We start from the raw sequence: 10,732 nt of genomic DNA on the forward strand, positions 1-10,732 counted from the left end.
CGCTAGGGTGTCAATCCTGAGCCGTTCCTAGAGTGTAACGACGTCCGGAAGGGATGAATATCACGGAGGATAAGATCATTTTATGGAAGGAATTGGTGCAATACCAGATCCAAGACCCTGTGGTGGAACTAGCTCGCCAAGCCTTACAACAGGAGAATCCTGCTATACTTAAGCAAGCTCCCAGAGAACTAGTGAACCTATTGATGAAGGAGTTCCGAAAATTCGAATTGGACAACTGCTTATTGTACCGGGTTATACCGTACCATAATCATCCCGACCGGCGACAATTATTCTTGCCTCAGATTCTAAGAAACATGGTACTCCGGGCGCTACATGAGGATCATGGCCATCTTGGCATTGACAAGACGTTCGGATTACTTCGTGATCGCTTCTATTGGCCAAAAATGAGAGAGTCGGTAGAGAGGCATTGCCGACAGTGCACTCGCTGTATACTGAGGAAGACACTCCCCACCCAGGCGGCCCCCATGGGCCATCTGAAAAGCTGAGGCCCCATGGACCTGGTGTGCATGGATTTCTTGTGTATCGAGCCCGACACGCGGGGTATCGGAAATGTGCTGGTGATCACAGACCACTACACAAGATACGCTCAAGCTTTTCCTACCAAAGACCAACGGGCAGTGACAGTAGCCAGGGTACTGTGGGAGAAATATTTCATTCACTATGGACTGCCGAATTGATTGCACTCTGATCAGGGCAGGGACTTCGAGAGTACTCTCATTCGGGAGTTGCTGAGGTTGTTGAATATCACAAAGTCAAGAACTACTCCGTACCATCCGGAAGGGGATGCCATGCCTGAACGATTCAACCGAACGCTACTTGACATGTTAGGCACACTGAAAGGCTATCAGAAGACTGAGTGGAGTAAACACGTAGAGACATTGGTGCACGCTTATAACTGTACTCGACATGAGTCTACAGGGTATACTCCGTACTTCTTGATGTTTGGAAGAGAAGCTAGGCTGCCCGTGGATGTGCGACTGCGGATATCTACCGATGGGGTATCCAACAGGACGCATTTTCGATATGTGCAAAGGCTACAAGACAGCCTGCAGCAGGCCTATAAATTGGCCGAGAAGGCAGCGGCGCAATTGAATGCGAGTAATAAAAAGCGCTATGATCACAAGGTACGACACAAAGAAATACGCCCAGGGGATGCAGTCCTCCTCCGTAATTTGGGTATTCCTGGAAAGCACAAACTGGCAGACAGATGGAGGGATGGGGTGTATGAGGTGGAATCACAGATGCCTGGCCTCCCGGTATACCGCATCAAGGACTCCGAAGGCCGGGTAAAGGTATGGCACATAAACCATCTTCTTCCTATACCACAAGTAGGGGATAACGAATTGGAAGTACCCACTGTTCCACTCGACGGAGAAGCTGACAGCACAGAGGATGGCTCAGAGACTGTAATAAATGCAACCTCGGAGAATCCTATGGAAGGAACCTCTCAAATGGGCTTTTCGACCGTGGGGGCATCTCCCGAAGGAGCTACGGGTAAAGAGCCCCTTGGTCCAACGACAGATACGCTGACTCCAGTGAGCCAGCCCCTAGATCCGCAGAGCCCGTGCTTTGGGCCCCAAAAAGACTGTGTAGACATATTGAGCCCCAAAAAGACTGTGTAGACATATTGAGCCCCTCAAGGGCAGAATCTGAAGTGCCAACTGAGACTTGTTACACTCCTGAGGAAGTAGCCGAAGAACAGCTTTGCAGAAGCCAAAGAGCTGGTCAACCTCCAATGAGGATGGCTTACGATCAATTTGGGGCACCCCATTATGAGGCTCAGCAGTCAGCTTGCCATAAAGTGAGATCTGTAATTGGCATGTTCAGTGAAATGTATAACCTCATGTAGATACTCTAAATATACTGTATATATGATACTGTAAATATGTTATGGTTACGTTCCCAAGCGGGGCCGTAGGATTCTGCGAGGGGGAGAATGTAGGGATGTGTTAGGTTGCCTTCTGTTGTTGCAGTGCGTCTCCGGAGAGAGCGGTGTAAGGTTCTGCGGTGGCCCGACAGTATAGGGCGCCGCCATGTTGATTGCGCAACAGTAAGAGCACTGTTAGAACGCAGAGGTTGCGCATGCGCGTTGCAAGCGCGTGAACGGCTGGCCAGTAAGATAGAGGCTCAGCCAGTAACTACAACTCCCAGGAGCCTTAGCGGAGTCACCTGACGCCAGGGAGCCAATAGGAGGGCTGGATTCGCGGGAGGCAGGAAAGGGAAGCGTGGGGGAGAGACCACGCTAGCCAGAGGGCACCAGAGGAGTGGGGAAGGAGGTAGTGTGAGTGCAGGGGTCCGTGACCCACCTGCATAGGTTAGATCTTCCCCGAGGGCCCAAATAGATTCCGAGTCACCGTAGGTTGCGGACTGCAGGGAAGCCCTATAGTGATAGTGACATCATCCCCTTACTGAATAAGCAGATAGGGACAAAGGTGCAGAGTTGTGGTTGCTGCAGTCACCTGGGACCAGGTTGCTGAGCATCGTGACATCAGACCAACTGCGCTGGATCGGCGGATCCTTTTTGAAGTTGTCACCGGTCACCGCAGTGACCGGAAGGTATTTAAGTAAAGTGCACCAACACCAGTCAACAGGCGCTGATCCCGCCTTAGGGAACACTCTTTGGGGACACTAAGTGGAGTGGCCAAAGGATTGAGCCTAAAATACATTATAGTACATGGACACGGTGTGGGGGCACGCGGTGACGGGACAGAGACATTACTCCTTATGAGAGTGGCCGAGCCACTAGCGTTATAAGTACAGTATAGGTTATGAATGTGTTATTGCCCTGATAAAGTGATAAGGATTATTAGTGTGTTACAGTAAAACTGTTCAAAGCATATGTGTGTGCTATGGTTCTTGCCCAGGGGAATCTTACGCGTCAGGGATACTGGGCAAGTGGAGGCGCTGCGCTAAGATAAGTGTTACCCCAGGCTCCCAGCTAGCGGAGGCTCAGATCTCCTGGAGCCACAGGTGTGTGCAGTACCCGTAGCCTGTCTAGAGCGTAAGAAAGAGGGCTACATACATATATATATACAGTGTTCGACAATCCTATACATCTGCACGCCCGAGGCGAGTGGATTTAACATCTGGGTGAGCTCCTATTGGCCCAAGCAGCACACGTGTTTTTTTTTTTTTAATTTTCCCTGCTCGTGCTGGGAAAAAAAAAACTCCCCCTACCTGACTGCTGATTGGCGCGCGCTCCCAGGCTTTGTGGGCTCGCAGACAGGCTCCATACGAGCTCGCGCATCACGCTCGACCATGGCGATCTTTCTGGAAGTAAGTACTCCTTTTGCTGCCTCCCGCACTCCCTCTGCTGCCTCCCCATGCCGATCACACTCCCTCTGCTGCCTCCCCATGCCTATCGCACTCCCTCTGCTGCCTCCCCATGCCTATCACACCCCCTCTGCTGCCTCCCCATGCCTCCCGCACTCCCTCTGCTGCCTCCCCATGTCTCCCGCACTCCCTCTGCTGCCTCCCCATGCCTCCCGCACTCCCTCTGCTGCCTCCCCATGCCTCCCGCACTCCCTCTGCTGTCTCCCCATGCCTATCGCACTCCCTCTGCTGCCTCCCCATGCCTATCGCACTCCCTCTGCGGCCTCCCCATGCCTCCCGTACTCCCTCTGCTGCCTCCCCATGCCTCCCGTACTCCCTCTGCTGCCTCCCCATGCCTCCCGCACTCCCTCTGCTGCCTCCCCATGCCTCCCGCGCTTCCTCTGCTGCCTCCCGCACGCCTATCGCACTCCCTCTGCTGCCTCCCCATGCCTCCCGCACTCCCTCTGCTGTCTCCCCATGCCTATCGCACTACCTCTGCTGCCTCCCCATGCCTATCGCACTCCCTCTGTGGCCTCCCCATGCCTCCCGCACTCCCTCTGCTGCCTCCCCATGCCTCCCGCGCTTCCTCTGCTGCCTCCCCATGCCTATCGCACTCCCTCTGCTGCCTCCCCATGCCGATCACACTCCCTCTAATGCCTCCCCATGCCTATCGCACTCCCTCTGCTGCCTCCCCATGCCTGTCGCACTCCCTCTGCTGCCTCCCCATGCCTCCCGCACTCCCTCTGCTGCCTCCCCATGCCTCCCGCACTCCCTCTGCTGCCTCCCCATGCCTCCCGCGCTTCCTCTGCTGCCTCCCCATGCCTATCGCACTCCCTCTGCTGCCTCCCCATGCCGATCACACTCCCTCTAATGCCTCCCCATGCCTATCGCACTCCCTCTGCTGCCTCCCCATGCCTATCGCACTCCCTCTGCTGCCTCCCCATGCCGATCACACTCCCTCTAATGCCTCCCCATGCCTATCACACTCCCTCTGCTGCCTCCCCATGCCTATCGCACTCCCTCTGCTGCCTCCCCATGCCTCCCGCACTCCCTCTGCTGCCTCCCCATGCCTCCCGCACTCCCTCTGCTGCCTCCCTATGCCTATCGCACTCCCTCTGCTGCCTCCCCATGCCTCCCGCACTCCCTCTGCTGCCTCCCCATGCCTCCCGCACTCCCTCTGCTGCCTCCCCATGTCTACCGCACTCCCTCTGCTGCCTCCCCATGCCTCCCGCCCTCCCTCTGCTGCCTCCCCATGCCTATCGCACTCCCTCTGCTGCCTCCCCATGCCTCCCGTACTCCCTCTGCTGCCTCCCGCACTCCCTCTGCTGCCTCCCCATGCCTATCGCACTCCCTCTGCTGCCTCCCCATGCCTCCCGCACTCCCTCTGCTGCCTCCCCATGCCTCCCGCACTCCCTCTGCTGTCTCCCCATGCCTATCGCACTCCCTCTGCTGCCTCCCCATGCCTATCGCACTCCCTCTGCGGCCTCCCCATGCCTCCCGTACCCCTCTGCTGCCTCCCGTACTCCCTCTGCTGCCTCCCCATGCCTCCCGCACTCCCTCTGCTGCCTCCCCATGCCTCCCGCGCTCCCTCTGCTGCCTCCCGCACGCCTATCGCACTCCCTCTGCTGCCTCCCCATGCCTATCGCACTCCCTCTGCTGCCTCCCGCACTCCCTCTGCTGCCTCCCCATGCCTCCCGCACTCCCTCTGCTGCCTCCCCATGCCTCCCGTACTCCCTCTGCTGCCTCCCCATGCCTATCGCACTCCCTTTGCTGCCTCCCGCACTCCCTCTGCTGCCTCCCCATGCCTCCCGCACTCCCTCTGCTGTCTCCCCATGCCTATCGCACTCCCTCTGCTGCCTCCCGCACTCCCTCTGCTGTCTCCCCATGCCTCCCGCACTCCCTCTGCTGCCTCCCCATGCCTCCCGTACTCCCTATGCTGCCTCCCCATGCCTCCCGTACTCCCTCTGCTGCCTCCCCATGCCTCCCGCGCTCCCTCTGCTGCCTCCCGCACGCCTATCGCACTCCCTCTGCTGCCTCCCCATGCCTCCCGCACTCCCTCCCCATGCCTATCGCACTCCCTCTGCTGCCTCCCCATGCCGATCACACTCCCTCTGCTGCCTCCCCATGCCTCCCGCACTCCCTCTGCTGCCTCCCCATGCCTCCCGCACTCCCTCTGCTGTCTCCCCATGCCTCCCGCACTCCCTCTGCTGCCTCCCCATGCCTCCCGTACTCCCTATGCTGCCTCCCCATGCCTCCCGCACTCCCTATGCTGCCTCCCGCGCTGCCTCTGCTGCCTCCCGCGCTGCCTCTGCTGCCTCCCCATGCCGATCGCACTCCCTCTGCTGCCTCCCGCACGTCGCACTCCCTCTGCTGCCTGCCACGATGTCCCCCCAGCTGCCCGCGCGGGACGGGAAGTGATAGCGGGGGTGTTTCTTCTCCGGTCCCCGTGGCTGGCTGCAGTTTTTCCCCGTCCCCCCGCCTCGCTGCCCCCGCTGGATGGGAGGTGGTAGCAGGGGTGTTCCTTCCCCCCCCCCCCCCCCGGTCCCAGGCGCTCCCTTGGCTGCTGCCCGCGCGGGTCCGGAGATTGGCGGAGAGGAGGGGGGTGGGGGAGGAGTGTGTGTGTGAGAGAGAGCGCCTCGGTGTGTGTGTCCCCCTGCCTTGCAGAGGCCCCACTGCTGTCATGTGCGACCCCCTGCCTTGCGGGTGAGTGACAGTGTGTGTGTTATAGTGTGAGACAGTGACTGAGTGTCTGTGTGAGTGTGAGTGTGTGTGTGTGTGTGTCTGTGTGTGAGTGTGTCTGTGAGAGTGGTAACGTAATCTTTACATTATTTATGTGACTAGCACCAGGCCTTTCTGGATATCTACATTGGAGTGCTTGCTGCGCACACACACACACACACACACACACACACACACGTTTCTCCTCGTGCGATTTGACCACATCCTATTATCCGTTCCTGTTTCCCCTTGTTTTTAGGAAGGAGTATTAGCACGTGTTTCCAACCCTCTTGTTGTTCACATACCTACATACAACATAGTCTCGTTTCTTTGCCAGGCTTTTGCTTTGACTCCATTTTGAAAGGTCTATGTCCGACATGGCGAGAATGAGACGTTTATATATATATATATATACTAGCTGAGAGACCCGGCGTTGCCCGTAAGTTAAATTTCCCGCTAGGAAAAGGTGGGGGGAGGGACAGTGGACAGGAGATGGGGAGGGGGGAGGGACAGTGGACAGGAGGAGGGGAGGGACGGGAACAGTGGACAGGAGGGGACAGTGGACAGGAGGGGACGGGGACAGTGGACAGGAGGGGACGGGGACAGTGGACAGGAGGGGACGGGGACAGTGGACAGGAGGGGACGGGGACAGTGGACAGGAGGGGGGGTGAGAGTGGACAGGAGGGGGGGTGAGAGTGGACAGGAGGGGGGGTGAGAGTGGACAGGAGGTGGGGTGAGAGTGGACAGGAGGGGGGTGAGAGTCGACAGGAGGGGGGGGACAGTGGACAGGAGGGGGGGGCATTGGACAGGAGGGGGGGAAGAGCTAGGAGGGGGGGGACAGTGGACAGGAGGGGTGGGACAGTGGACAGGAGGGGGGGGACAGTGAACAGGAGGGGGGGGGGACAGTGGACAGGAGGGGGGGTGGGTTTCTTAAAATTTACGTGTCCCTCCTCTCCACTCCCCCTGTATGTTTCTCCGCTCCCCCCTCTCTCTCCGCTCCTGCCCCCCGCCTCCCCATGCGTAGCTCCGGTCCCCACCCTGGAGTGTCTGACACACACACACTGTCCCACACACACAGTGTCCCCCCCACACACACACACACACAGTGTGTCACACACAGTGTGTCACACACACACACACACACACACCCAGTGTCACACACACACACACACACGTACGTCACCTCTCCTTCCGGCAGCCGCCATCTTAGCTACTCCGCGAGGGAGGAAGGGGGTCCTTCCGGCCGCCGCCATCTTAGGCGCCGCGTGGCAGCTGCAGGCTGCCTGGCCACTGCCTGTCCCCGCGCCGGGGAGGGAGGTGAGTGGAGCGGGAGGGAGGTGAGTGGAGCGGGAGGGAGGTGGAGGGAGGTGAGTGGAGCGAGAGGGAGGTGGAGGGAGGTGAGTGGAGCGGGAGGGAGTGGAGCGGGAGGGAGGTGAGTGGAGCGGGAGGGAGGTGAGTGGAGCGGGAGGGAGGTGAGCGGGAGGGAGGTGAGTGGAGCGGGAGGGAGGTGAGTGGAGCGGGAGGGAGGTGAGTGGAGCGGAAGGGAGGTGGAGGGAGGTGAGTGGAGCGGGACGGAGTGGAGTGGGAGGGAGGTGAGTGGAGCGGGAGGGAGTGGAGCGGGAGGTAGGTGAGTGGAGCGGCAGGGAGTGGAGCGGGAGGCAGGTGAGTGGAGTGGGAGGGAGGTGAGTGGAGCAGGAGGGAGGCGAGTGGAGCTGAGGCGAGCGGAGAGTGGAGCGGAGGCGGGGAGGTGAGTGGAGCACCGGGGAGGGGGGGAGGTGAGTGTGATGGGGGGGGAGAGGACAGAGAGAGAGGTGTGTGTGTGTGTGTGTTGTGTGTCCTTTGGCCCGTCACTCCGCCTCAGGCCAATGAGAGGTGTGCGGGGGCGGGCGGGCCAAGGGACCAATGAGATTTCCCCTAGGGACAGAGCCATGCAGACAGGCATACAGTGCTTTCACAAATATAGTATAAGATATATATATATACACACACATACACACATACACACATAGATATAATAACACGCAGAGAGATATAATAACACGCAGAGAGATATAATAACACGCAGAGAGATATAATAACACGCAGAGAGATATAATAACACGCAGAGATATAATAACACGCAGAGTGATGTAATAACACGCAGAAATATAATAACACGTAGAGAGATTATAATATGCAGAGAGATATAATAACACGCAGAGATATATAATAACACGCACAGCGATATAATAACACGCAGAGAGAGATAATAACACGCAGAGAGAGATAATAACACGCAGAGGAGAGATAATAACACGCAGAGAGAGATAATAACACGCAGAGAGAGATAATAACACGCAGAGAGATATAATAACACGCAGAGCGGTATAATAACACGCAGAGCGGTATAATAACACGCAGAGCGGTATAATAACACGCAGAGATATAATAACCACGCAGAGAGATATAATAACACGCAGAGCGGTATAATAACACGCAGAGCGATATAATAACTCGCAGAGAGATATAATAACACGCAGAGAGATATAATAACACGCAGAGAAATATAATAACACGCAGAAAGATATAATAACACGCAGAGAGATATAATAACATGCAGAGAGATATAATAACATGCAGAGAGATATAATAACATGCAGAGAGATATAATAACATGCAGAGAGATATAATAACATGCAGAGAGATATAATAACACACAGAGCGATATAATAACACGCAGAGAAATATAATAACACGCAGAGAGATATAATAACACGCAGAGAGATATAATAACACGGAGAGAGATATAATAACATGCAGAGAGATATAATAACACGCAGAGAGATATAATAACACGCAGAGAGATATAATAACACGCAGAGCGATATAATAACACGCAGAGAATATAATAACATGCAGAGAGATATAATAACACGCAGAGAGATATAATAACACGCTGAGAGATATAATAACACGCAGAGAGATATAATAACACGCAGAGCGATATAATAACACGCAGAGAAATATAATAACATGCAGAGAGATATAATAACACGCAGAGAGATATAATAACATGCAGAGAGAGATTTTCTGGCCCATTTGGCAGCGAAGGGTTAAGGAGAAGTGCTCCCGCAGGTATGGAGCCTGCAGCATCATTACTTTCCATGCCAGGGTGGGGGACTTCACGCAGCGGGGGGGGCGGAATGCTCTCCTCCTCCCCCCCCCCCCGCCTCCCTCTCCTCCTCCCCCCCCCCCCCCTCTCCTCCTCCCCCCCCCTCTCCTCCTCCCCCCCCTCCTCTCCTCCTCCACCCCCCCCCCTTCTCCTCCTCCCCCCCTCCCCCTCTCCTCCTCCCCCCCCCTCTCTCCTCCTCCCCCACCCCCCCCCCTTCTCCTCCTCCCCCCCCTCTCCTCCCCTCCCCCACCTCTCCTCCTCCCCCCACTCTCCTCCTCCCCCCTCCCCCTCTCCTCCTCCCCTCTCCTCCTCCCCCCCCTCTCTCCTCCTCCCCCCCCCTCTCCTCCTCCCCCCCCCTCTCTCCTCCTCCCCCCCCCCTCTCCTCCTCCTCCCCCCCTCTCCTCCTCCTCCCCCCCCTCCTCCCCCCTCTCCTCCTCCTCCCCCCCTCTCCCCTCCTCCCCCCCCTCTCCTCCTCCCCCCCTCTCCTCCTCCGCCCCCCCTCTCCTCCTCCCCCCCCTCTCCCTCTCTCCCCCCCTCTCCTCCCCCCCCTCTCCTCCTCCCCCCCCTCTCCTCCTCCTCCCCCCGCCTCTCCTCCTCCCCCGCTCCTCCTCCTCCCCCCCCTCTCCTCCTCCCCCCCTCTCCTCCTCCTCCCCCCCTCTCCTCCTCCTCTCCCCCCGCCTCTCCTCCTCCTCCCACCCCCGCCTCCCTCTCCTCCTCCCCCCCCTCTCCTCCTCCCCCCCCTTCCTCCCCCTCCCCTCCTCCTCCTCCCCCCCTTCTCCCCCCCCGCTCCCTCTCCCCCCCGCCTCCCTCTCCTCCTCCTCCCCCCTCTCCTCCTCCTCCCCCCCTCCCCCCCCTCTCCTCCTCCCCCCCTCCTCCTCCCTCCTCCCCCCCTCTCCTCCTCCCCCCCTCTCCTCCTCCCCCCCTCTCCTCCTCCCCCCCCCCTCTCCTCCTCCCCCCCTCTCCTCCTCCCCCCCCCTCTCCTCCCCCCCCTCTCCTCCTCCCCCCCCTCTCCTCCTCCCCCCCCCTCTCCTCCTCCCCCCCCCCTCCCTCCTCCTCCCCCCCCGCTCTCCTCCTCCTCCCACCCCCGCCTCCCTCTCCTCCTCCCCCCCCGCCTCCCTCTCCTCCTCCCCCCCGCCTCCCTCTCCTCCTCCCCCCTCCTCCTCCCCCCCCTTCCTCCCCCCCCCTCCTCCCCCCCCTTCCTCCCCCCCCGCCTCCCTCTCCCCCCCCCGCCTCCCTCTCCCCCCCCGCCTCACTCTCCCCCCCCGCCTCACTCTCCTCCTCCCCCCCGCCTCCCCCCCCCGCCTCCCTCTCCCCCCCCGCCCCCTCTCCTCCTCCCCCCCCGCCCCCTCTCCTCCCCCCCCGCCTCCCCTCTCCTCCTCCCCCCCCGCCTCCCTCTCCTCCTCCCCCCCCGCCTCCCTCTCCTCCTCCCCCCCCCCTCCTCCCCCCCCCGCTCTCCTCCTCCCCCCCCTCCTCCCCCCCTCTCCTCCTCCCCCCCCCTCTCCTCCTCCCCCCCCCTCTCCTCCTCCCCCC

The sequence above is a fragment of the Ascaphus truei genome, chromosome 18 (assembly GCF_040206685.1).
Source record: "Ascaphus truei isolate aAscTru1 chromosome 18, aAscTru1.hap1, whole genome shotgun sequence".
Lineage (NCBI taxonomy): Eukaryota > Metazoa > Chordata > Amphibia > Anura > Ascaphidae > Ascaphus > Ascaphus truei.